Source organism: Rousettus aegyptiacus, unplaced genomic scaffold, assembly GCF_014176215.1.
Source record: "Rousettus aegyptiacus isolate mRouAeg1 unplaced genomic scaffold, mRouAeg1.p scaffold_m13_p_4, whole genome shotgun sequence".
Classification (NCBI taxonomy): Eukaryota; Metazoa; Chordata; class Mammalia; order Chiroptera; family Pteropodidae; genus Rousettus; species Rousettus aegyptiacus.
The window spans coordinates 48341653-48368913 of NW_023416307.1; positions in this window are offsets into that span (position 1 = coordinate 48341653).

The window sequence follows — 27261 nt, forward strand, 5'->3', positions numbered from 1 at the left end:
CTCCAAATATGGTGGGGGTTTAATTGAGGGTTAATTTAGTAAACAGTATTATGCACGGATTTTTAAGTGTACAGTTCAGTGAGTTTTGACTTATGTGACCACCACGCCAGCGAATATGTAACTATTTTCATCACCCCAGAAGTTCCCTTGTGCCCTCTTTCAGGTCCAGCCATCCTCACCTCACGTTCCCCGCCCCTCCCCGCACCTCACCCTTCCACCCCCAGGTAATCACTGTTCTGAATTCCATCACTCTAGATCAGTTTTTCTGTTTTAGAAATGTATTTAAATGGAATCATTCAGTATGTATGCTTTTGTGTCTGGCTTCTTTCACTTAGCATGCTTTTGAGATTTATCCATGTCGTTTACTCCATGTTATTACTGAGTAGTATTTCCTAGTAAAGAAATAATATATTTTGTTTGCCTATTTTCTGCTGATGGATATTGGGTTGTTTCCAGTTTAAGGCTATTATGAATGCAGCTGCTACAAATGGCCTTGCACAATTTCTGATTACTGGGTTATAGGGCAGATTTCAAATGCATTTTCAACCAAGACTGCAAAGCAAAGAAAGCCTGAGGTCTTTAGCTAAGGTGTGGTTTTTAGTCAAGACAGGGAAGTGTTTCTGGGACTTGACAGTTTCTAGCTGTTCATATCTTCCCCAGAAAATATAAATTGCGACCCAATTACTCTCACTGGTGACAGGAGGCATACACCAGGACTGATCTAGGCAGCCTGGAGTTCTTCATAAGCAAGAATATTTATTTCAGCAAAATGAGTATTGCCATCATTCAGGTCTACTCAAAGCATTTACTGAGTTCCTACTATGTGGTAGGCCCGGTGAGTACACTAGGGCAGTGGTCTCTAACCTTTTTAGCACCAGGGACCGGTGCTCCCATAAGAATCAAATGCCTGATGATCTGAGGTGGGGCTGAGGTGACAATGCTAGTGCTGGGAAGCGGCTGCAAATACAGATGAAGCTTTGCTCATTTGAACACCACTCACCTCCTGCTATGCTGCCTCATTCCTAACAGGCCTTGGACCGGTACCGGTCCACATTCCAGCGACTGGGGATCCCTGTACTAGAGGCTATGAGAAGAGAGAAATAATTTGAAGAGCCTCGATCTTTGAAGTGCTTGCAGTCTGGAAGGAGAACTACAATGAGTAATAAATTATGAAACCATAACTCAGTGTCAACAAGCACTTATGGGTACCTGCTTTGCAGATGTGCTGGGGAGGTGGTCAGAAACCTATGGTGAAAGAAGGCTGAGTCCACTCTTCTGAGCACTAGGAAAAGAGCCTCCCACCCTGGGAGAACACATCAGGCAGAGGGACAGGTTGGATTTGGATCTGGAACAGGTATTCCAGAGCCTGGATCTGCTGTGTCGCCTTGGGACACAGAATCTCTCCATGCCAAGGGTTTCCATGTATACTCGTTGCCTCATTTCAGGCAGTCCTGAGGATGACATTGGCCCTAAGGCTTGGAAGGTCACATCAAAGCCATCAAGACACAGAACGTTGGTTATGGGTGGCCCTTTATAGTTCATGTTCTACTCCATTCCAAGAACAGATGTGGAAACTGAGATCCATGCTGAGAGAAGTTACTTTTTCAATGTCACAGGGCAAAAATGCTTTTCCTTCCCAGTATAATCATTATTCCACTGTATCAGTCTACCGTATCAGTTTATTATAAAGTTCTTATTATATGGCAGAAACCTATTTATAATACTGGTATTAGAGGGATAAGATTAACACATTCTCTGTAGAATTGGCAGGTTAATCAATCAGACTTTGCATGTGAGCAGCTGTTACATTTGGAGAAACATGTTTTAATCCAGAAGTAGCCTAAACTGCATGACAAAAATTGTACATCATGTTATGAGAGGGCCCTATGTGATTGTGGCTTATTTGTTTTCTCTACTAAGTGTTGGTCTTTTGCTTTAGTTCCTTGTCATTGTTCTATACACAGGTTCGACAACCATGTAATCATAGAATACTGTATAAACTACTTTATACTTTGCTTTTTACATAGAGTAAAACTTCCTTACTTTAGCTAAACTACTCTGGTCTTTAAAAACATTGATGTATATTTTATTACTACAAGGAGGAAAAAAGTTGTAAACAGGTACTAGAACAACTAAGGAGATCACTTCATAAATTATATCAATGTCTAACCATTGTGCTGTACACCTGAAGCTAGTACAAAGTAATATTGAATGTCAAATATAATTGAAAAAAAAAGTTGTGAATATATTGGAGTTTCATATTATCTTCTAAACAGTTATTAACTGATTCATTTACAAGAAAAAAAAAAGAGATGAATTTAGACTTATTCAAATATGATAGAAATTTATTCAAAATTTATCTGCAAATCAGAGGGAACAAAGACACCAATGCTCATAATTCATGCTTTGTGGTTTTTAAATAATACCAAAAATTATAAAGTACTCTGTACTACACAACACTAAATTTTGCAAGACATCTTTATATCCTTTGTTTTCCGGGAACACCTGACAAATGGGCAAGGCCTATGTTATCTCCATTTTGCAGATTAAGAAAACAGAGGCCAAGGATAAGCGGCTTATCCATGTTCACACAGGTAGCATGTCCACATGGCCTCCACCACACCGCCCTCCGCCCACAGAGCGATGCAGTACCAGGCACCAGCCCCTTACTGCACCCAAATACAATAAGGGGAAAAGGACCACTAAGAGTAGTTCTTTTTGAGTTAATTGTGAGATCTGTGTTCAGAGGAGATTTTTAAAAAACACACAAAATATTAATTTCTGTATGTCTTCTGCCAGAAACAGAGCTGGCTCCATAATTTTAGAGACCCATTACAAAATAAGAATGTGGGGCCCCTTGTTTAAATAGCAAGGGGCAAAAATGCCATTAAAAATCCTAAAATATAAAGCTTTTTCTTCTCTTGTCTCTCTCTTGACTTGTCATGATGGTTGGTATTTGCTCTTTAATATCATTCTAAGTAAAGAGAAATTAAAATTTTAAATTATTGGCATGAGTTTTATTGTTCATCTTTAGATTGCATGACGCCAGTTTTAATTGCAAATATAAGTGCATTTAACTTTTATGCAGAATCACCAAAATTACAGAATTTTGATCCTGTAGCTCACACAGTCACATGGTTTTTGTTTCAACCACAACAATGCTGCTTGAAACTACTCAGCACTTTGTAAGACACACACGATTCTCCCAGCACTCTGACGAGGCCGCTGAAAAGACAAGCAACTCTGCATCTTCTTCTCTCTTCCTTTCCTTCTGCCCTCGTTTTCAGTGTAAATGATTAGCTCATGAATAAGAAAGATATGATGAGGTTCTTTGGTCAGTCGTGTTTCTTAGAACGCCATTGTCTTCTTTCTGCATTCTTCCACTCTGATTTCAACAGAAAGCATGGGCTTCTCAGGGTCGTCAGCACCCTGCTTACTCAGTTGCAGACATAGCACATTTAACTTGCTTTGAGTGCCATTGAACCCCCCATGCACTGTGGACCCGCGGGGATTCTGTGCTCCTGGGGCATGGAGAACGTGCTCTACAAACGAGGTAGCAAGCGGTAGCAGCAGACAAGTGCATTGCACATATCTCCCTTGCTCCACTGTCTCATTCGACTTCACTTATTAAATGGAAGTTCAAGATGAAATTACTTATAATGTCAAGACAGTGCCAGCAGAGTAGTAAACCAAACGCAGGGCCCTTTCCAACACAGAGTCCTGGACAATTGCGCAGATCACATGCCCTTGAAAAGGGCCCTGGTCAGAAATCAAAATCAACCTTGATTATTGCTAGTCCAGAAGCTTTGAGGGTGTAAACACATCTCTCAGGCATGAAGTGTGGCCAAACTTCTCGATGAGTTCCAGGGTGGACTCCCTTCCTCACAACATGCCTGGAGCTGATAAGGCTCAGAGAAACGCCATCCTGTAGGGAGATGGAATATCCAGTACTGCTCTACTCAACAGCCATCTGCCTGTGACTTGGGGATGAGAAAGGAAGAGGGTACAATCAGCTGAGCACAGAGACGGTGCAGTGAAAGGAGAAATCTTGTCAAGGAAATAATATCATGATCACAAATTAAGAGAAAAATCCAAAATGTCATCTTAACCTACAGGTGACTTTCTCCAAAAAAAAAAATAATGTTTTCAAGAAACTCATCATTGAAGATCTCTCTGGCACATAATGGACGATCCCTGGAACAGCTGTGAGAGAGTGGAAAAAGTCAGGGCTTCTAAGTTCTGGTCACGGCTCTAACTTTTTCTTGATGTATGACTCTAGGTGGTGCCACTTAACTTCCTTGCACCTCAGTTCTCTTATCTGTTAAATGAGAATAACGATGCCTCATCCAGAGGTAGGGTGCTTGTGAGAATTCAACTAAAGAATGGGTTGTAAGCCAAAAATCACTGTACTCACATGAAGACTTGTGTACTGCATTGGCACGTTGGTATCCTGCGTGTAAATGGTATCTATCACATACAGATCCCATCAGGAAATTTCACTCTGGGGCAGAGTGATTTACAAAGCCTGCTCAGAAGTGGAGTCAATTAAGGTCAGCTTTCTATGTTGCTAAACAACAGGGGATTCTGGGTTCAGTAACGTTGAAAGGCAGGCCCAACACACCCCTTGAAACCGGGCTTTTGAGAGGGTTCAAAGGAATGCGAAACAAAAGCCTCTCTTTGTGATGTTTTCACTCTTCCCTCATTGTCCTCGTTCACCCTCCAAGGGCCTTCATGTAAAGAAAGGGGCTGCTAATGTGGCGAGTGGGAGTTTAAAATTGTCCTGGGCCAACAATGTTGGCACATTCTGCCGGGGCCTCATTACAGAATCATCTGAAATGCTTGAGAAGTGTTTCCCACTCATTAGCATAAATAGCAGAAAAACTCTTTCACAAACAAAGCAGGTTCCATCTGCCCCCAGTATGTCCTCACCTTGACTTCAAATGGCCAGTCCCTCCCCCAGCACAATACCGGGAGTGCAGGCCTCCAAGGCCCCAAGCACCCCACTTCAGAACGGCATTCAGTGAAATATCAACACGGTAACCTGCATGTTTATTCATTGGCCATCCGCCTCCTTTTAATGGAGTCCCTTCCCCATTGTGGCCACTTGATTCTTTCACAGACCTAAAGGGGAGACGCAGGGAGAGGCTTCCTTTCCAATCTGTTGGCATCCTTAGCAACCCACACCTTGTGAGTGGGTCGACCAGGCTAATTAGGTTTGTTCTGCCTTTTTGGCCCAAGCATATTTTGTCAGGTATTCTGCTGTGGGATTAAAGAGTCATTAATCACCCCGGCCTGAGGCTGACAAGGTAGCTTTTACAATGAAGTTCACTTCCCTGGTGTTGCCTGCATCCAAGGCTGGATCTGTTTTGCATTATGCTGCAGAAGAATGTAAGGGCTTCTTCTGCCCATCAACCTTAAGACATCTACCCCAGGCCCTAGTCCTGTAAGAGGCTGGAGCCAGGGACAGAGTTAACATCTATCTCGCAGGCAAACTGTGCTCACAGCAGCTGGGTGGAGTTGGTTCTGAGAAGGGCATTTCACAGAACAAGATTATAGCATGACAGAGTTGGGGTGGGGGTGGGGACCTCAGTCACCATCCACACAGCCCCACATTTTACTGAAGAAAGCTCTGGCGCTCAGAAAGAGGGATAAACAGCAAGTCACTGTGAGAACCAAGATTAGAACTAGCATCTCACCACTAAGGCTACCATCACATTTGATTCCAAATCTAAGTTTTTTATAACCATTTTCAACACAATTGACATTGTTGTGTTTGGCAATTCAGAAAGCCCTGAGTTCTTAAGAGAAGAAAGAAAGAAGGGAACTCATTTTCATGTACCAAGTGCTACAAAATGCTTGGTATTGAGCTCGGTGTTTTGCATACAAATGATTTAACTTGATTTAAATGTCATTTTAATGAGACTGACTGGTGAAAGTGCTAAGCAACTACTTAGTTCTCACTCAACACAAGGGTTTTCCTAGGTAGGTATTATTATCCCTATTTTTAATGGACAAAAATCAAAATGCAAAAAGTTTAAGTAACTCATTCACAACCTATATTTTTTCCCAAGTTCCAGACTGCCTTTTGAAAAGATGAGAAGAGTTCCCTAAATCCAGGTGTTCTTCTGAACTTTCATTATTACTTATATAAATCATAAATTAAAGTTTTGGTCAGTCTTTTAAACATCAGATTATCAAGATTTAGTGTTTCCTTTTTATCTCATAGATTTGTGATAGTTTTTCTCTGCTGATGCTCTCTTGTCTTCTTTTCTTCCTTTGTCCTTTCGTTAATTGAATAAACATTTATTGAACATCTATGATGCAAAGTTCTGGGGATGCTGAGATTGAAAATGCATGGCTGCCTGCTCCCTTTATCATGAAGTTACTGGAAAATGAGCTCCTCACAAATAGGAAAGTAAAACGAAAAAGAAGACGTGGGATATAGAGAACAGGAAATCCAACCCAGATAGCCTGTGAAGGACGCCCCAAGAGGCTGCAGGAAGTCCCAGGAACATGAGGGAACACTAATCATGAAGGGTCACTAGTCCTCGCTGCTGCAAGGCCGAGCTCCTGGAGAGGCTTCTGGACAGAGCTGAATTCGATGGAACACCTGATCGTCCAAATAACTGTGGAGGGGATTTAGATCTTTGGCAAAGAGTTTGAACTTCAATTATTGCTTAATGCAAAGGAAACAAAGCAAATGAAAAACTAAGACAGTTACTAACTTCAGGAAAGGAAACATAATGACAGTTTATTAAAGGGTTCTGTTACAAATATTCTGTTACAGATATTTTCACAATGCTGTTAAAAACAAGACAATAGGCTCAAAATGGAGTCACTTATGCTAAGTCCCATGTCATCAAACCAAAATTTAATTGTGTTTCTTGCTCTCCCAGAAGTGGAATCTTAAAACAGCCAGTCGGGATCGGCCTAATCAGCACTGGCGAGGTAATCTGCCTGATAGACCACTCCCATTCCTGAAAGTAACCTTCCTACTATAACTTCTTTATTCTGCTCCTTTCTTTCTATATAGCTCTTTGGAGCTCTTTTCTATCTGCTAGGTTGGATGCTGTCCGATTCATGAATCATTGAAGAAAGTCAATAAGATTTTTAAAATTTACTCAGTCAAATTATTTTTTAACAATGTAAACATAGGGTTTTAAATAGATGCGTTTATATATAACAATAATGGGAGCATGAGAAATGGAAAAAGAGTATGTACATAGGAGGGAGGGTGAACAGGAGATGAAAGAGCTAAATTCATCTTTCATAGTGGGAGCGCAAGAGTTAATGCTTAAAATTGAAAAATCAGAACAGAAACACAGCATGTTAGAGACAATCCTTGCAGAACTATTTGACTCTCTAAATTATGTCCATGTGAAACTTTGGTAAATATAAAAACTAAAATTAAAACATCACTGACTAATTCAATTTTAAAAATTAGACATTGCGTTTGTTGTCAAGAGGTTAGCAACATCATTGGGAGACTGTCAGGTAAAGAAATATTTTAAGTATACCAGGAATGTGCTGGCAATTCTAGTCTATTCAAAGGTGGATGGAGAGGTGGACAGGGGAAGAGAAAGTCAATGTCTTGAATAGCTGCAGCTGGGAAAGCTAGCGAGCCCTAGAGAATGTGTTCCGTAAACAACAAAAAGTTTGGAGGCAGGAGAAGGAGGTTAGAACATTGGAGAGATAATCCATAGACCCTACTGATGAGGTGGACTGGACTGGAAAGTGAGCCTGACCTGGACCCAGTTCGAATCCCAGATTCTGTACTAATAGGTCACATGACATTAGACAAGCTATTTAAGCTCACTGAGCCTCACTTTCTACATCTATAAAAAAGAAAAATAGCTCCACCAAATACTTTTTGTTGGTCTAAAAACCCCCAATGGGTTTTAGGCTGTCAGTTAGAAAAACAGGATCAGAACAGAAGTGTCATATTCATTCCAAGAAACATGTTTTGAATATTGCTTGTGTTCTAGCTAACACACTGTATTGCTAGAGTAGACTTTGTTTTCCTTAACTCTACAGTTTTTGAATTATTCTTGTTAAACTTCCTCTGATCATCTATTTATCAAAGTCACTTTGAGTTTTCTTTGTTTCAAACATTAGCAAGCCTTTTCAACTTAGTGATAACTACAAAATAAATAAGTATGCTTGCCATTTCACTATTTTGATTCAGTTCACACACACGCACACGCACATGCGCACACACACACACACATGGAAGGGGAAAAAAAGGAGGGGAATAAAAAGAAAGGAAAGGAAAAAAAAGAAAAAAAAAATCTCCCACCCAGGATTATTTTTAGGGTTGATTCAGAGAAATTTATAAAGCCTCTACGAAATAACACATACCTGACACTAAATAAAAGCTCGTCCTCAAAAACATTATCAACAACACTCATAGGGTCATTTTCTTTTCTTTCTTGCAAATGTAGAAAATACAGATATGATCTATTCAAATCTACAGAATGACTCAAAGTCATAAAGAAATGACTTGTACTTAGTTTATCAGCCCTGCTATATGTTTAATTCCTGAATGGACTTTCCTGGGTCTCTTTCAATTTTTAAAGATGCCGTCAAATTGTCCATTAAAGCCATTTTTCTTACGCATGCTTTTTCCTCAGGTCAAATATTTTCCTAGTTTGACTTCTCCAGAAGCTGCACAGGCAATCTGTCCTTGTTTGATCTGTTTCCCCCAAGTCCTCGCCCCACGTATCTGCCTCTTTTTCTCGCTCTGTCTCTCTGTCTGCCTCTCTTTGTATCTCTCCAGGTGTCTCTCTGCCCCCTGAGGCCTGAAGACGCGCCTCTTCTTCCCTTCTTTCTCTCTGTCTGAGGCTTCGCCCTCTCTGCCTCTGCTCATCAGTAAAAGCCTTGCTATCCTCCCGGTTTCCGTCTCCTGTGGGCAGGTATGCCCTCCCCACATCAATGTTGGTCCCAAAGACTTGAGGCTGTTTTCAAAAAAGATTTAATATTCCCATAACAAACGAAAATTTGACTTAGCCTCAGGGAAAGTATAATCAGAGGCTGGCCTCCCAGACTTTCAGGGGGCGGGAACGGGTTCCCCAGAGGGTGGGTTTTTAAAAAATACATTTACTTGTAGTATTTTACAGGGGAAGGAGGGGTTAAGGGAAGCAAAAAATCTGTCTGAACAAGAGAGGTATAATTCAAAAGCTGCCACACAGTAAGTGGGAACCTCCAAGGAGGGTAGATCATCACTCTTTACGGGTTTGACAAGAAGGTTGATGGGAGAAGTCATGACCGGACTTGTACCTGCTCTTCAAGGAGCATGAAAAACGCTGCCGGCCTAGTCCCATTCACAGTTTGGGGAGGGTGGGAAGGGCTTAGCAGCACCAAGGAAACCATCCTCCACAGATCTTTATATATATAATCGCTAAGCTAGGAGATAACAGTTAGCAGTATATTTTATAACCATGCTAATGTCATATGTCATTAAAATTAAAACGACTATTTATTGAATATTTGCCACGTGCCAGACACTGTGCTAAGTATTTTGCATGCAATCCATATTTAATTCTTATAACAGTTCCATGAAGGTGTCTCTACTATGATTTTTCCTAATTTACAAATGAGAAAACGAAAGCTTAAAAAGGTAGCAATTTGCCCAGGGAAAGCCAAGACTCAGACAAATGCAGATTTTCCCTGATTGCGGAGCCATTTAAAAATGGCAGGATAATTTTTAAAGTATTAATTTGTATGCATTTTTCCTGAATTTTCATAAGTCTTCCGAGTAGATAGACAGTCCTGCCTCAGGGTTTTCTGTAGGACATTATGCAAAAAAGCCTAAAAATCTAGTTTCTTGCTGTTGTTTGTAGGAGCCAAAGTGCAGAGAGATGCCAGGTGTCCTTTAGGGACATTTTAAAGTAGCTCAAGAGAGAAGAGTGATGAGAAATTTCTCCCTGGAGTCCTTTGCAGTCTCAGCTGCGTGGGAGGTGGCTGGGCCTCCTCAGGACAGCTCTGTGCTGCACCAGGAAGGTCAAGCCTGGGAGGGCTCAGGGCTTCTCAGCCTCCCCTGGGGCCTGTCGGGGAGAGAGACAGCAAGAGTCCCAGTAGTGACTGGGGTTGACTTCCTCCAGGAATGGATGGGGGCATGGAGAAGGACTTGAGATAATTCCAAACAAAACAAAGAAAGTGGTATTTCTTGCACAAATGAATTTAGGTAGTTAAGAGTCATACCTACCACAAAATCACATACTGAGTAAGGGAGTAGACAGTCCCTCCATCTCAAACTCCTATTTGTTGCCTATTAATAGGAGTTTGACCAGATGGGGTCGGAGGATTGGCATCAAAATTTGAAAAAGCCAAGTTTTATCCTCATCTGCTGCACAGAGGAAAACCAGTCTTCACACTGCAGAGAAGCTTTGCCCCAACTCACCCCCAGCCTAAGGATCACACACTGAGCTCACTCTCTAGCTCCAGGAGGACTAAACATATCAAACACATAGCCAGTAGAATCCATCGTTGCGATGGAGAAAGCATCTGCCCCCCATCTACAGCCCATGGCCAGGGACTCAGCCAGAAACTCTCCCCCAAACCACCTCATCCCCTTCCCCCTGAAGCCTGAACATATTTAAAAGAAGGAAAATACTGCTTTTTTGGAGTAGGTTTGTCTCACTTTAGAATCCCCACAAGCCTCTCATTTAGAAGCTCTCATTGTACCTTTTACTTCCCCTTCCCAATGAAATTTGTAATGACATATTTGTTTGTATAACTATTTGTCTAATTTCTTTTTTCTATGTTAGAAGTTCCTCAGAGAAAGGACCGTGCCTTGTCCTTTGCTGTATCCCTAGTCAGTAGCACATTTTCTGGAATATAGGAGATGTTCAATTAACACTTCGTGAATGAATCATAGAGTGAACACACAGAGCAATCTTATTTGGTCAAAACCTTAGTGATCATCCAGCACAATGTCCTGGGAAGCTAAGGCTCAGAGGGGCTGAACAATTTGCCTAAGATTCCAAACTTGGTTGAAAAAAATGCAAGGACTCCAGGCAGAACTTTGAGCGACTCTTTTCTTTTCAACTCTATCATCCTTCAGTCTCTAAATTTGTCATGGATCCTGGACCACCTGTCTGTACCCATAATTGTCTTTCCTTTATGCCCTTAAGATCACCCATCACAATATTGTCTCAGTCCTCTTCTATCTATATTTTCGGTGCCTTCTGTCCCCTACAGTGTCTCCGTCTTCCCAACACATTAAAAAATGTTTTTTCTTCCTTCTTACAAAGAGTTTTGTATTACGGGATTCACAGGCTTTAAAACATGTTCTTGTTCAACAGATATTCACTGAGTACCTATAAACATGGACATTCTTCTAGTATAAGGGACACGGCAATAAGCAATATAAGCCCTCATAGGGTATATATTCTGCTGCGGAAGACAGATTCTAACGGTAAACCAGTAAGAAAATAAATTCAGGAAATGTTGGGTCTCTTCCTTTCAAAGAAAAGAAAATATAATAAAGAGTTATAGGAGGTGAGGCCTATTTTGGATCAGGAGTTAGAGAAGACTTCCCTGAAAAAGAGGTATTTAAGTTGAGGCTGAATCATGAGAAAAGGCCAGCCTGTAGAGTTCTTGTGGAAAGGATTCCGGGCAGTGGAAGTCACTGCTGGGATGAACCTGAGAACCTGGCCAGTTGCCGGGACAGAGTGAGCAAAGCTCACAAGGAGTTAGTGAGGTGGGCAAAAGGCAGTCCACATAGAGTTTTGTAGGCCTTCTGTGGTCTGGGGAGAAATATTGAATTTTATTCTATATGCATCAGGAAGCCATTGAATATTATTAAGTTGGGAGTAATATGCTCTTTTCACACTTCAAAATGACCAAAAGTCTTGGCAGCATCAGGGAGACAAATTAAGAGATGACTATAGTAGTCCAGCCAAGAAAAGTGTGTCCCAGGACTAGGCTGGTAGCAGTGGAAACTGTGAAAACTTACTGGACTTGGGAAATATTTTGGAGATAGAGCTAACATGAATTGCTGCAGGAGATGAGGGAAAAAGGAGAATCAAATATAACTCCCAGATTTTTGGTTTGAGTATAGGAGAATGGTGGTACATTTCCTAACATGGAGATTTGGGGGGGAAAAGCAGATTTGTAGGGTGCAGGTTACCAGGAAATGGTTTTGGGTGCATTAAGTTCAAGAGGTCTATTAGACAGTCCAGTGGAGATGCCAAGTAAGCAGGTAGCTATAAAACCCAAGGGATGGACAATGACTGAAGAAATCTTTGAAGTCTAACAGAAAGACAGGGCAAGGCTGGGGATTGGGTTGGAAAAGGAAAGACCTCCTATTTCTTCTTGAGTCTTACCACCCAGCCACTGGACAGGTGACACTCCTTAGTGGTTTCAGCACAGCAACCTCTTTAACTTAGTCTTCCCAGGTCTAACCCCTGAGCTGCAGGGACATAGGGCTAAGTCCATAGCAGATGTCTAATGAATTACTTAGCATTCTGAACTGTCCACAAGTCCTATCTCCAACCGTGGGGCCTCCAAGGTCTAAAGTAGGAAGTACAGTGGACATATCAGTTGTCCATGTACCAAATGTCCTCACCCCACCCAGTTTTTTGCTTGCTGGCGAAGATTACTGATGACGTTAGGGAACCTCTGTGCCACTCTCAGGAGGGCCACTGTAAGGCTCCTTGTTAGGTGCTGCAATAAACGTCCTTATTTTTAAGCTGCTTAGAATTGGCCCATTTCTTCCTTCCATACACTTAGATTTCACATGAAGCGCACCCCTGCAAGCACAAAAACCCCTTTACTCTAACCACTCTTGCTTTTCTCCTGCCCTGTGCTAGGCATTCAGCAAAATGTGATGAAGATGCAGACCTGTCTTGGTGGTGCCCATCTTTGTGGGTCTAAGAGTCTGGCGACAGATGTTATACCGGTAAATGACTAAATGTGTCATTACAAATTGGGATTAGGGCACCTTTGAAAGGGAAGGACAGTCTGCTGTGAGAGACAGCCTTAGAATCTGTTCATTTGAGAAGGCATCTCTGAGGAGGTGGAATTTAACTAAGACCTGAAAGATGAGGAAGAGAGGACAGAGGAGTATTTCAACAAGAGAGAACAACTCAAACTGTGACGTGTGTTTCCATTCCTTTTTAAACAGAAGTTACCCTCTTCTATATGACTTAGTGTTGTCACTCTGAATCTAAATCATCTTAGGACCTGGGAGGTGGAAAGGATGCTTTTGTCCCTTCATTAGACATCCCCAAACCAAGAACAATAAAGCCTCTCCCCCAGTAAGTTTGTCTAGCCATTATTTTTTTTCCCCATTGCTTTTTTTACTTTTTGGAGGCACCTATAGATTCTCCTTTTTAGGGGAATGAGAATTGAGGCTGGAAAATAATACTCAAGGTTTCCTAGTCAGGAGAGCTGGGCTCAAGAAAGAAGTGTCAACTCCAGGGATGCAGAGTCAGGCGGGCCATGACCGCCTTGTTTAATCAATCACAGAAAGATTTCAACTTGTTTTGACAAGACATCAACATGACATAATGGAGGCATAGAAAGACAGATAGACAGACCTGGGTTTGAATCATAATTTATTTCTCTGACTTTGGGCATATTACTTCATTTCTTCATGCCTCAATTTCTACCTTCCAAGAGTTAACTGCGATCATCTGTGAAAAGCACCCAGCCCGACAAGTAGTCAATACACAGGAAATGTTGGGTCTCTTCCTTTCAAAGTATGGCTCTTCAATTGGCTAATTATATCTTTTGAGGCATTCAAATGTGGTTACAGTCAGTGCACCTCGGAGGATATTTCAATTATAGGTACTTTTTCAGTTGGAAATCTGTAATTAAATCAGCAATGGCTGCAGGCTGCTCAGGTGTGTCGAAAGAGCTCCCACCCAGCTCACCTTTCCTCCTACCTGCCCCATCAAGCCAAGTCAAAAGTCAAGGGCAGCTGTCGAAATAAAAATCCTTTAACATGCACAGTATTGAGCAGTTTGCAAAACGCTCTTACCCTCAAGGCGACATGGGAGCTGGCATTATTACTGTCCCGTTGCGATGGGAACAGGAAAGTTGAGGTCTAGAGAGAGGAACTGATATGCTCCAAGTCTCAGAAGTAAGTTGCAGTGCCAAGTCTTTGACTAAAAATCCAGTGTTCCTGCCATACCACCACATCCTGACAAGGATAGTTTGTCCTTTAATAGGAAAGTTCACCACCAGCAACTGTCCTGACTCACCAGCCGCACGGATTTCACCCCTGAGTTGCCGTGCCTGTCTCGTGCCCTCCCTGCTTCTGTCCTGCCAGCTTTCCTAGACCAATGGCAGTTGCTTACTTTCCAGGCTCAGGATAGTCTGGCTTTATTCTTGTAATTCTCACCTCTGGCAATGTGCCTTCACAGGTGGTAACAGGCCACTTTAGAACCCTCTCACCAAAACCTGTGACCTTTTCTCTAAGGCAGGTGTGGGGAAAATCAGTCGACTTTGATCCAAGTTTGGTTCTGGCGGTGGCTTAAGGGTAATGGGCCCTGAGTTGTGTGGTCTACCGTTTACCCAAGGCTCACAGAGGTAAATTACGGAACACTCTGCTCCACCTTCAGAAAAGGACCAGCCGGAACAAATGGAAGAAAAAGAAAAGGCTACCACTGCCTCCACGACCACCATGGCCGTAGCCTTCCCGTCCTCCTCCTCTCTCTCCATGCCCTCCACTACCTCCACCGCTGCACCACCCCCTCCTCTCCCTCCTTTACTAGCTCTTCCACACCACCTCTTCCTTCACCTCATCTACACCATCGCCACTGCCACCAGCCCTGGCGCGCCCTCCTTCACCTACTCTACCTCCCTCTCCTCTGCTCCAACGCCAACACTATGCCCACCACCCCTAAATACGCTTTCTCCTCCTCCTTCATTGCCTGTACCCCACACCACTATTACCAGCTTCACCACCACCTTATTTGTAACACCAAAATATGAGTTTGTGCCAAATATGCCTCCAAGACCTTAATGCTTGCAAAACAAAACAAGTGACCAGTATTTGAATCTGTAGCCAGTCACTGAGATTTATCACACCTTTGAAATAAACCAGAATTATTAACTCCTTCTCTTCCTGCTCATTTTCGAAACTGCTTATCTAAATACACACATACACTCTCTCTAAATACACACATACTCTCTCTCTCTCTCTCTCTCTCTCACACACACACACACTCACACGCACACATGCACACACACACAGGCTCACAATGTCTCTCTCACCAGAGGACTGCAGGTACAGTGAAATGAGATGGACAGTGATGGCCTTGTTGCAGCAGCCCGATATTAATAGATGATTCCTTTTGATTTCAGCCTGGAAACATTGGCAGCAAACCAATGTGAGAAAAGAGGGACTGTGCAGCAAAAGTTTAAAAGAGGAATGAAGAAAAACCCCAACTCAGCTTTGATCAGAAGGTGAATTGTGGTCATTTCACAGGTCTCTGGTTGGAGGTTAATGTCATTTTGAGACAAGGAGACTGGGTTTAAAAAAAAAAAAAAAAGGAAACTGAGAAGAGATGCACTTTCTGATGGAGCAGGGCCACCACACCGAGAGGATCAAAGCTGCTCGCCAGGCAGGGAATGAAGGATTATTCACTTTCTATTTTTTCACGCCTGCAGCACACATGGAGATCTAATTGGTCAGGATGCGAAATACAGACAGGCAGCCCCAGCAGCAGGGCAGAGCCCGAAGGGGGAGGCAGTGTTTTCTGCAGCTGCAAACCATTAAAGGCAAGCTTACCACCATGCGCCCGCTTTAATTGCTCTTCTGTGTGTTTCCTCAGCTCACGACCACTAATGTCTACTTCCCAGTCTTTCTGATCTCAGAGGTGATGAGCTTGACGGCTGTCAGGCCTGCTGAGGTCAGGGAAGGCAGGAGACAAGTCTCAGGGGATGGGGGAGGGCACCCCCAGCACTGGGAGGGACTGCTGGGCTGGAAGAGGAGTGAGTGCGACGCAGGAACTCTGCAAGTTCTGGCCCTGCCTCCCATCATTCTTGTTCCTTAGGCCTTCAGTTATAAAGCCAAGGATCTCTCCCGGGGTGCTGTTCTCTGAATTCTAACCCATTATACCAGGGGCAATAAAGGACAAAATAAAAACTTACACCACTGTGCAGTGTCTGATCTTAGGCACATCACATCGTATCTCTGACCCTTAATGTCCTAGCCTTTGAAACGGGGTGTGTGCCTAACTGCGACTCCACCCTGAAAATGACATGATGTCATGAAATGCTGAACAGTGAAAGGGAGTTCCTGTTGGTTGCTATCATGGACCACACCCCTCCTTGAACCGTTTCTGCCAGCTTCTTGATCTACTTAAGCCCAAGTCCCCACAAGTCCTCCCTTCAACCCTTCTCAATACCCCTCCCTGGGGAGACTGCCCTGACCACCCAGTTCTACAGGATCACAGAATCCTCACCAGGCTGAAACCCTCTTGTCACTCATTTCAAGCTCCCATCTTTTTTTCTCTTAAATGTCATTCTTAGCTGCATCCTCCTGGATGACATTGCTGCCTCCAGTCCCACCCCACCCCACCCTAACCCTCTATCCCCCGGCCCCTATGTCAACCACCAATTGCCTACATATATGAAGCTATAAAATGCAAGGCCAGCCATTCACTTCTCTCCTGAAAACCCCACAGTGGCTCGCCGTTGGGGAATTCTGTTTTCCCCTTAGCACGGAATACCCTCATCCTTTCTTGGTCTGACTCCTCCTTCAAGAGTCAACTGAGTTACTATCTCTACTAAGTAGCCTCCTTAATGGGGAACAACAGGCTCTGCTAAGCATATTTGTGTTTTCATGTTGCCTTGCATTAACTACACTGGACTAAAATCATTTAGTTTTTCCTCCACTTGCAGGTGAGCTTTTAGGAAACAGGACTGCATTTTAATTCATCTTTGTACTCCCAGCATGTAGCATGGTCAGCATAGTGCCTAGAATATAGCAGGTACATGATTAATGTATTTTAAACTAATTTATGGCTATAAATTGTTATTTACTTGTCTCTCTGCCTAAACTACCCAATTAAGTTGAAACCATTTGGTTGGTTGGGGATGTCTCTAATTAATTTTGTTTTCTGCACAATGCCCAGCACACAGCAGAGCCTCAATAAAAAGTTGGTATTTCTGATGTCTGGCACTGTTGGTGACAATGTCCCTGCTGCGTCTGGCTTGTTTGGTGCTGTTACCTCAGTATCTAGCACACAGGTGCTCAATAAATATATTTTGAATAGACAAATAGTGAAGCAATGTAGGAAAACAATTCTCCTGGCTAGAAGGCCTGGGTTCTAATCGGAAGTAACAAACTCAATGAGGTCAAAAGAGAACTTCTAATGTTCTCTAAAACGCCATTCCTTGCCCCAAAACTCTGACCCTCACTTTATAGCCATCACCCTAGTTCAAGCTGCCATCACCTTGACCTTAAAACTAGTCTCCCTCCTCCAACACACACACACACACACACACACACACACACACACACACACACACACATACTCCTTTTTCTCAGGAGGTCTCTGACACACTAGATAAAACTGTATCTCCCTCCCCCACCCATGAAGTTCTTCTTTATCTATTTGTTGACCCGATTGCGTCTATCTCCCCTCAACCAGAATACAAGTTCCTTGTTCATCACTGATATAGCTCTCTAGACCAGTGCCTGGCACCTAGTGCTCACTCAATAAATATTAGTTGACTAACTACTTCCTCATTAGCCATGTAACCTTGGGCAAGTCATTTTACCTCTGACCTGATTTCTTCATCAACGCAGTAGGGATGAAATCTTGTCTGCTGTTTGGGAGGATGCCCACATAGATGGCTGTGAGAATATTCCTCATCAGTATAAAAAGTGTTCCTTGTACCAGCCAGGATATGGGCCCTGGGCACAATGGGATTATATATCATTCATCTTTGTGTCCCTTTCCCCTCCTTTTTCTCCCGTCTTCTATAGTACTTTGCACAAAAGAGATGCTCAAGAGATGTTTATTTTCATCAATTAGATCAATCATCTTATGGTGATCTCAATTTTCAGACAATTACATGAGTCATAGCAACACAAAAAAAAGTCTACTCAAAGCTGAGTATCTTCACACCTAAAAAACTTTGATCAGAAAAGACTGAATGGCACAGCGAAGAAAGCACAGCAGGAATTTGAATGTATCAGTCTAACAAGAATAAAAGGAACCTTTAAAAAAGCTTTGCAGTGTGCAATGGCATGGGCTTTCTCATACTTATTAATAAGCAGGTAAGTTGGTACAACCACTTTGGAAAGCAATTTGGCAACATACATCCAGAGACATCGAAATTTTCATAACATATACCTCAGTAAATTCTATTCTAGAAAACAATCGTAGGTGTTTCCAGGGGACACAGATTTTGAGACCTGAATATAAGAACCAAAATTATGAAACTTTTAGAAGACAACATAGGCATAGATCTTTGCAAATTGACCCAGGCAATACATTTTTATATATAATACCATAAGAATAAGAAAGCAAAGAAAAAATAAATAAATTGGACTTCATCAAAAATTTAAACTTTTGTGCATCAAATGACATCATCAAGAAAATGAAAAGATAATACACAGAATGGAAGAAAATATTTGCATTTTCTGAATATATATGGTAAGAAATTGTTATCCAGCATGCAAAAAGAACTCTTACAACTTAACAGTAAAAAGAAAAATAACACAACTAAAAAATGGGCAAAGAATTTGAATAGATAAATTTCTCTAAAGAAGATAAATATACGAACAGCCGATAAGAACATGAAAGAATACTATTATTAGTTTTCAGGAAAATTCAAATCAAACCACAATGAGATATCACTTCACACTCATTAGGATAGCTGTTAAAAAACAAACAACAATAACAACAATAAAAATAAGCACACAGAAAATAAGTGTTGACAAGGATGTAAATAAATCGAAAAGCTTGTACATTGGTAGTAGGAATGTCAAATGAAGGAGTCATTTAGGAAAGCAGTTTGGCAGTTCCTCAGAACTCAGACATTGAGTTATCATGAGACCCAGCAATTTCCCTCCTGGATATAGCCCCAAGGTTATAAAAAGCGTATGTCTACACAAAAACTTGTACATGAATGTCCGTAGCAGCATTATTCTTAATCGCCAAAAAGTGAAAATAGCTCAAATGTCCATCGATTTATGAATGGATAAACAAAATGTGGTGCATCTATACAGCACAATATGATTTGGCCATAAAAAAGAATGAAGTAGTGATACATGCCACAACGTGAATAAACCTTTAAAACATTATGCTATGCAAAAGAAGCCAGACACGAAAGACCACATATTTATATAAAGTGTTCAGAACAGGTAAATCCATTTATATAAAGTGTTCAGAATAGGTAAATCCATAGGATTGGAAGTAGAATAGTGGTTTTCTGAGGCTAGAAGGAAGAATGGGTATGGGATTTATTCGTGCGGTAATAAAAATGTTCCAGAATTCGATAGTGGTGATATACAACTGTGACTATGCTAAAAACTACTCAGTTGTGCACTTTAGAAAGTGAATTTTATTGTACATAAATTGTATCTCAATAAAGCAGTTGTTTAAAAACTATTCATTGCGGCATTATTTATACTAGTAAAAAAGGAAATATTCAAAATGCCCTTTTATAAAAAAATGTTAACTTAAAATGAATCTGTTTGATAGAATTTTGTACAAACATTTCATTACATCTATAAATTTTGTAATACAACACAATGGTTATGAAATAAAGTTAAGTAAGATATAATCACAACTATATATTTTTTAATGTCATATTACTCCGGCTTTTATTTTTAAACTATGGAGAAAAACACGTCAAACTTTTAACACATGTTGGCTATAGGTAGTGAGATTTGAGGAATTTATTCTTTTTTCTACTTTTCTATTTTACCCATGCTTTCCTCAAATCACTTGTATTATTATTTTTTAAATTTCATAACTGCTGTACTTAAGTTAAAGTGTCGGAGTTTTAGCTTCATGAGGATGAGTTCATCTCCCTCAGTTTGGAGCCTGGAGGCTAACGGTCTCCTGGGGCAGCTGCCCAGTGTGGGGTGGGGGAGGGGAGGCAAAGCACAGTCTGTCCAGGTCAGAGAATCTAGTGGGCCACACACAGCTCCAACACTGATGAGTCCAGACCGGACCAATCTAGGGCCGGGACATCATCTTTACAGGCAGGAGACTCTCTTTTCCTGCTTTAAGTCTTGCTAAGTTTTTTTAAGAGGAAACCCATTGTCATTTCAAAAGCGGCATGAAGCGATTCAGTCCCCAGGCCTGCATCTTTCTTTTGTCTATCCTCCCCGGACCACTATTTATTTCCTTTTCCATCTTGCAGTGGCTGCCCTTCAAGCAGTGACACCAACGATGTTGTTACAGGTGTTGGCTCACTCTGGTCTCATTTGCTCTGGAAAGAATTCTGGTCGGATCAAATGCCCCTGTGGAAACTCAAGCTGAATTGTCTTCATTTTCTATCATTTTATTTTAACATCCCAGCAGTCCCCACCTGTCAGGGTCTCCACTGGCAATTCAGCCATTCATCACTTTAAAGTGCGGCCATAAGGTTCTGGAAAGCATCCAACTCTACAGAAGAAATCAGTTCTTTTCTTTTCATTTTTCTTTCAAAGCAAGAAAGAATCTGCTCATCTGGAGACAAGGGATAGTGACTTTCGAGTCAATTGGGAAGCTGCTTTTAGGTAGCAATACTCACCATTTCAGTCACAGGCCAAAACATTACCCCATGTAAGTTAGCAATGCTGCTGAGAAACCAATGCAGTGATCTTTTTTGATTTAATAAAAATCATACATATTTAATTAATCATGTTTCTCATTTAATAATAATACTTATTACATGACAGAAGGACTTTTCGTGTATTAACTCATTTAACTCTCAACAGCCTATGATATCAGCCCCTTTTACAGATGAGAACATTGAGGCCCGGAGAGGTTAAGTAACATGCTGAAGTTCACACACGGCTAGTGTTGGCAGAGGTGGAATTTGAACTCCGGCAGTCTGATTGCAGCTTCTGTGCACTCACTGCAATCCACAACCTTTCATCTACAATCACAGTGAATTACTTTCGGGCCAGGAAAAACATCACCAGACTAGAGGAAGAGATGAATATTAGAACTACATTAAGTAACTTTTCAGAAACACCAAGTTTTGTTTCCTGTAGTTGGGGTGACTTTGCTACAAGTTGGTTTCAGCCCCCAATGGGACCTCATTGGGGTGTTATCGCATTGAGAAGCAGAAAAGAGAAAAGGAATGGATTGTCCTTGTGTGCCTGGGCCTAGCCAGAGCAGGGAAGACAAGACCACCAGGAAAGCCATTATTTTGTAGAATGCCTCAGCAAACTCCTGAGGAGAAAAATACTAAGCCACAGGACACAACTCCCAAGGTGTTGGTGCAAGTGAAAGATAGCCTGGAGCACAGCTTCCCAAACTGGAATGTGAATGGTGCCCCTGGTGGTGCAGTGTGGACTCTTCTCCCCAGGGATTCTGGAGGAAATACGTCTGAGATCCCGCAGACGTAGCAGGTGGAAAACTACCTGGTGCAAAAACTCCAGGCATTTCTGCCCCAGTTTATGGGTATGGCCTGTCCTTATTCCTCCTCTGCAGGGACGTGCATGGTTGGTGCCCTAGAACCTCTGGAAAGAAGGTTGCGGCTTCTTCTCAAAGAAATCTCATCTGCATCTGTCATTTCACATCTCCAGATCTCTTTCGTATTGATAAACATCAACCAAATGTTTCTCCTTACATGGCTATTTTTCAAAAAGAATCGAAGGCACTGTTTCTCAACCTTCTCTAACTCAACCTTGCACATTGCTCTCACCCTACCTTCTCTGCACCATGAATACACCAAGAAGCTTTTGTGGGGCATTATGTTGTATGGTTTGCATGTGTGACTAAATCCATAAATATGTTTTTTCAGGCTCTGCTTGCTCCCACCCCCTCACCTGAGGCAGGAAGCACTGTTCTGGGCCGTTACTGCCATGGTGTGGTCCTTAGACAGCCCAAGACTTTCCCTTTGAACTCTTGTGTTTATTCCCTCTATACTTCTATCTGGAATGTTCCACAGTTCAGAGTTAGTTAAGCCAAAATTAAAAGTACATAAAAAGATGTTTTGGGGTCAACAAGTTCATAAAAAGGTGTTCGACAGCATTAATCATCAGGGAAATGCAAATCGAAACCACAGAGCTATCAACTCCCACCTATTAGAATGACTATTGTCAAAAAAAAAGAAATCTTTTCTATGTAGGAAAAAAAAACCAGTTCTTCCCTACTATGTGTTTCTTTCCTGCGTGTCTTCTCTGATTGTCTATTTTACTGTCGATGTAGAACACTTCACTTCTGACGCTTTTGATCACCAAATGTGTGGAGATTTTCCCCCACATCAAGCAATTCTCTGTGACACTAGCTGGGGGTCCTAAGATTTAACTCAATTCTAACACTATCTGCCTAGAGATAGCATCAGACCCCACCGGTTAAAAGTTCAGTCTTGCAAGACTGTTCCCCCCACACTTCAGGTGTCAACTGCAAGTAGTAGGTTCCCAGATTAATCACGACCTCTGTCCAACTTGGCTACAGATTGGAGGTTCCACAATTTCCTCCTGGTGTTCGATTAATTTACCAGAGGAGCTCACAGAACTCGGGGGAACACTTACTTACACTTACTAGTTTATTAAAGGATATGATAAAGAATATAAATGAACAGCCAGATGAAAAGATACATAGGATGAGTTCTGGGAGGGTTCCAAGCACAGGATCTTCTGTCCCTGGGGAACCTCACCTTTCCGGTGTCCATGTGTTCACCCACCTGGTTGGTCCCAGCACCCTGAACAATTGGAATTTTATGGAGGATTCCTCATGTAGGCATGATCAATTATTAACTTCATTTCCAGCCCCTCTCCTGTCTTTGGAGGATTGGGAAGGGTGGGGCTGAAAATTCCAAGGTTCAAATCATGGCTTGGTCTTTGCGGTGACTAGCCCCCATCTAGGAGCCCATCCAGACTGGCCACATTAGAACAAAAGATGCTCTTAGTGCTCTTATCACTTAGGAGTTTATAAGGGTTTTGGGAGCTTTATTTCAGGAATGACTCAAAGACAAATATTAGAACAAGAGATACTCCTAGTGTTCTTATTACTAAGGAAATTATAAGGGTTTTAGGAGCTCTGAGCCAGGAACTGGGGGCAGAAACCAATGTATATCCTGGTATTATCTCATACCAGCAATTTTACTTCTGGGTATTTATCTGAAGGAAACAAATATACTGACTCCAAAAGATATCTGTAGCCCTATTTTTACTGCAGCATTATTTACAAAAGGCAAGACATGGAAACGATGTGTCTGTGAATGGATGAATGGATAAAGAATATATGTGATATTATTCAACCATAAAAAGAAGGAAATCCTGCCATTTGCAACAACATGAATGAATCTTGAGGGCATTATACTGAGTGAAATAAGTCAGACAGAGAAAGTCAACTATCGTATGATTTTATTTATATGTGAAATCATATAAAAAAACTTAGATACAAAAACTAGATTAGTGGTTAGTGGGCCGGGAATGGGTAAAGGTGGTCAAAAGATACCAACTTCCAGTTACAAAATAAAAAAGTTCTGGAGATATAATGTACAACATGGTGACAATAATAATATGTATTGTATATTTGGAAGTGGCTGAGAGAGTAGATCTTAAAAGTTCTCATCACAAGAAAAAAAAATTGGTAATTATGTGGGATGATGGATGTTGACTGTATGTATTGTGGTGATCATTTCATAATGTACACACACAGAGAATCATTATTTTGAACACCTGAAACTAATATAATGCTATATGTCAATTATATCTCAATAGAAAATTAAAAATAATAAAAAAATTACAAACCATGCTGCTGAATTAAAAAAAACAAAAAGTAACAGCATATACAGCCTATCCTAGCTGGTGTCATCTTACAAGATCATACCATTTATAAAAGTGTTTTGTGTGCATCCCAAAGTCTCAATGAAGGCCCCCATTGCCAGGACCAACTTAGAAGGGCGCCATGTTTGGGTTTAATGCTCCATTGTCACTATCTTTAAATTCTTGATAATTTTTGAACAAATTCCCTCATATTTTCATTTTGCAATGAGCCCAGCAAAGTTTGTAGCTTGCCCTGCCACTGCTGGCTGTTGCTGCTTTCCAATCCTCCCTGCCATGCTCCATACCACTAACACACACACTGTCACCTGCTGTGTGTTTCTAGAGCAGAGACGTTTGTCTCACAGCAGTACTTTGAGGTTTGGTTCCTGAAGCTTTTACATGAGGTGTTATTAGTTCCCTCTTTCTGGTGAAGAATTTAGACAAGCGACATCCCTGTACAATGTAAAGGTTATTATCCCAGTTTTGCATATGAAACAGAGATTCGTTCCTTTAGTCACAGCCCCAGGGCTGGGTAGAATGAACTCTAACTCTAGGATCTGCAGAAGGGTGACTTGGTTTTAGCAGGTGGGGTGAGGAGAGGGTTTTTGTAAAGTGGTGGAACGAAACAGAGCTTAACACAAAAGCATTTTTGTGGTTCTCAAGCATCAAAGGAAAGGGTAAGCAGCAGTCATTTTCCAGAAGGCCAAAGGGCTCCAGGCAGATGGGCCATTTCCCCGAATCTAGCTTGCAGACTATTGCCTGATGAGACAGCATAACTCTTATGTCTACAAGGGGACCTTGAGATGAGAAATCTGGATGTGAGTGGCTGTCCCAGCAGGCAAATCCCCTAAAAGATAAAAGAGGAATGTGTAGTTGACACGCTATTTTGAAATCATGAAGGGTCGATCAGAGTGAGAATGCGATCTTTTAAAGTATGGTTTGATATCAGCCTGAAGAGTCTCTAAGTCAAGGACTTCCAGTGACAGGACTGTGCTCTCTGGAAAACGCTATGGTGAGATTCGGGGCAAGTGATTTTATCTCTCTGGGCCTGGCTCCGCTTTTCTAAATGATAATACTCTTAATATTGACTACATAGGGTTGTTGAGAGTAATAAATTAGTTTTGGGGTTAGTTAATAAATTTATTTTATGGTTAAGAAGAATAAATTAGTTTTGACATTAGAAGCAATCAAAACAGTGCCTGGCAGATTGTAAACGCTCAGTAAGTGATGGTTATTATTATTATTACTATGAAGGGACATCCACCTTCCTAACTAGATAGTGAGAGTAGATAAATACCTTGGTTCTCTAGACGTTGTCTTGAGCCATTCCCTTTCGATCTTGCCCACTGAATCCTAGTGTCCCTATTCCCGGCACGCATTCCTTCAAGATGGACTCTAGATTCTGGGAAGAAGAGGGACTAACAACTAGGGGACTAGAAGGAGAAAAAGGACACCACCTACGAAGTGCTTTTGCTAAAAATTAAACAAAAAATACCAAAAGCCAAAAAATAAGCCTGAGTCTGGCCAGCCCGCTACCAATTTACAGAAAATCTAGGGGCCAGAGGAGCCATAGTTATAAATGAACCATAGGGGTACATCCAGCAAAATCCAGGCTGTAGTTAATACTAAGTGGCAAGTGACCTAGTTGTTTTTAAAACAGCGATTACAAACAAGCAAACAAAAAAGCAAAAAAAAAAAAAAAAAAAAAGAGAGAGAGAGAAAACCTTTAAAAACCTTTACAAAAATTCTTAAGGGACCTCTCAACAAATTACAATATATAAATCTTATTTGTATCCTAGTTCAAAAACACAAAAATTTTAAATGTATAAAATAATCAAGGAAATATGAACATTAAATAGCTGATATTAAGGATTATTGAATTACCTTAAAAAAAAAACTTTTAGATGACCTGATGGTTTCATGGTTAATGTTTTTAAAGAATCTCTATTTTGTAAAGATACAAAATGAAATACATACAGACATGGTGTCTGAGATTTGCTTCAGAATAATTCAGGGAAAAGAGGGGATAAATATGAAGCAAATTGGCCATGAGTTGATTATTAATAAAGGTGGGTAATAAGAACTCATGGAATTTTATTATAACATTCTTCTTACTCTTATATACATTAAAGTATTCTACTATAAAAAGGAAAAAGAAACCCAGTCAAGTCTGTGGTTTTGGTAAAGAGATGGTTCCCTGAGGAAGAATTCTGTCCCGGTGGTACTGTTGCCATGAAAGGTTTGGGGAAAGATACCTCTCTTTGCCTCTGTTCTCTCATCTGTCAAATGGGGATTCGATAATAGCATATTCCTCATAAGGTTGCTGTGACTATTGCATGACTAAATACATGTGAAGCACGTACAACAGGGCCTGGTACAAGGCAAGTACCATATAACATTTGCTATTATTATAATATATTAAGCATCCTAAAGAATCTCATTGCGTCAATCAAAATTAATCTCTACAGAACTCCACAGCTCACAAAGCACCTTCATAGATATCACCTCATTTGAGCTTCACAATAGCCCTTAGAGATAAATACTAGGTTTATTCCTATTGGATAGATTGAAAAAGTAAGGCTCAGTACATGTTGTTGAAGACAATTAATTAACGGCCAAACCCACAGAGGTGTTATAGCCTCATTCCATATCCTCTCCAATGTACCAAGACTGCCCTTTAGGGATAAATTGGAGGCTAAAATTAAACTGCATAATTGAAAATTCTATTTTGCCTCTTTGCATGTTGTGACCAGCACTCTCTTCCCCTGGCTGGAGGATGCTAACTACACTCTTGGAATAAATGGGTGGCTCATAGCCCCAGGCTGGGCAGGAGGAGATCACTAGTCTAGAATTCAGCCCAGCCAGGCCCCCTCCTGTGGTAAAGGAGTTTGTCACAGTCAGACACTGGGTGGACCTGAGCGTGGGATTGCCAGCAGGGCTAAGGAAATACAGGCAACAGGGACCACTACAAGGCCATAACTCAGGAAGGAGGCCTCCCCAAATACTTAGGGGGTGAGGGGCACACAATTGTCACTCAAAACACAAGTCTAGAATTTCAAAACTAACTTCTCTCAAAGGGAGAAGTCCTTGGGCAGCAGTATGCTTGCCCTGCTTAGTGATTTCTTCTCAAGAACAGGACTGAGAACTTGGACTCTTTGAATGTACATGAATAATAATAACAAAACCTACCATTTACTGAATGCTAGGCACTGCACCAAGCAACGTAGACATATTTCTCTTTGGGACTCATTCAGAATATACTGTGAAGCAAGTATTTGATTTTATTAGAACAATAAAGAAGTTTAGAAAGTAAGTCATAAAAGCTTCCCTCAGCCATCACCATCGCCAATCCCACCCTCCAG